General features: G+C 34.3%; 1 protein-coding gene across 1 annotated transcript in view; it reads right to left on the reverse strand.

Moving 5' to 3' along the window:
- LOC119593819 overlaps positions 1-732 on the reverse strand; it is a gene marked incomplete in the record, with an annotated part of 10,957 nt that overhangs the window by 648 nt on the left and 9,577 nt on the right.

The following is a 732-nucleotide window of genomic DNA, read 5'->3' on the forward strand; positions in this document are numbered from 1 at the left end:
CAGCTTTCTCTCTCACTGGCCTACCCTCATATAATACGCTGCTCTTCAGTGTGGAGCGGGGTTAACCTGACTAGTTTTAAATCCCTTGCAATAGCCCAGAAAATGCTGATGAGAATCAGCATAAGAATAATAATGAGCACACCAGCTCAATCTTTAAAGAACTATATTTATTAAGATTAAAAGATTTTTTTGATCTTCAAACTAGCCTTTTTGTCTATAAATCGCAAAATTGCTTAATTTCATCGGAAAATAATTTCCATATGATTAGTGCATGAGGCTCTCAGGTTTCTACACATGCCATACTTAGCAAAGCTCAAAATACAGAGGGTCTAAGGTGTGGACGTATCCCGCCTTTCAACTATTTTGACTATGCAATGAAAAAGCAGCTGATCTCAATAATTGCAACCAGTCTGGAGATCTAGTTTCATTGAAGAAATAAATGGTTGTGGTGATCTAAAATATGTTCAGCCTATCGTTGTTATCTATATCCACCTTGTATTTGGCTTTGTTATTGCTTCTTTTCTAACTCTCTGTATTTTTTTATTGCTGCTTTTCTGTCTTTTATTTTCACAGTTTGAAGTTGATATTTGTGTTATTGCATGTAATCTTGGTTCACATATATATTTGTAAATATTCTTTTATGCTGCCGCTTCTATTTAAAGATTTTATGCTACAACTATTTTGTTTGTTTGGGCATTTGTCCAGCTTTTTTTCCCTTTATGCTTGTTTGTA

This window comes from Penaeus monodon, chromosome 32 (assembly GCF_015228065.2).
Source record: "Penaeus monodon isolate SGIC_2016 chromosome 32, NSTDA_Pmon_1, whole genome shotgun sequence".
Taxonomy (NCBI): domain Eukaryota; kingdom Metazoa; phylum Arthropoda; class Malacostraca; order Decapoda; family Penaeidae; genus Penaeus; species Penaeus monodon.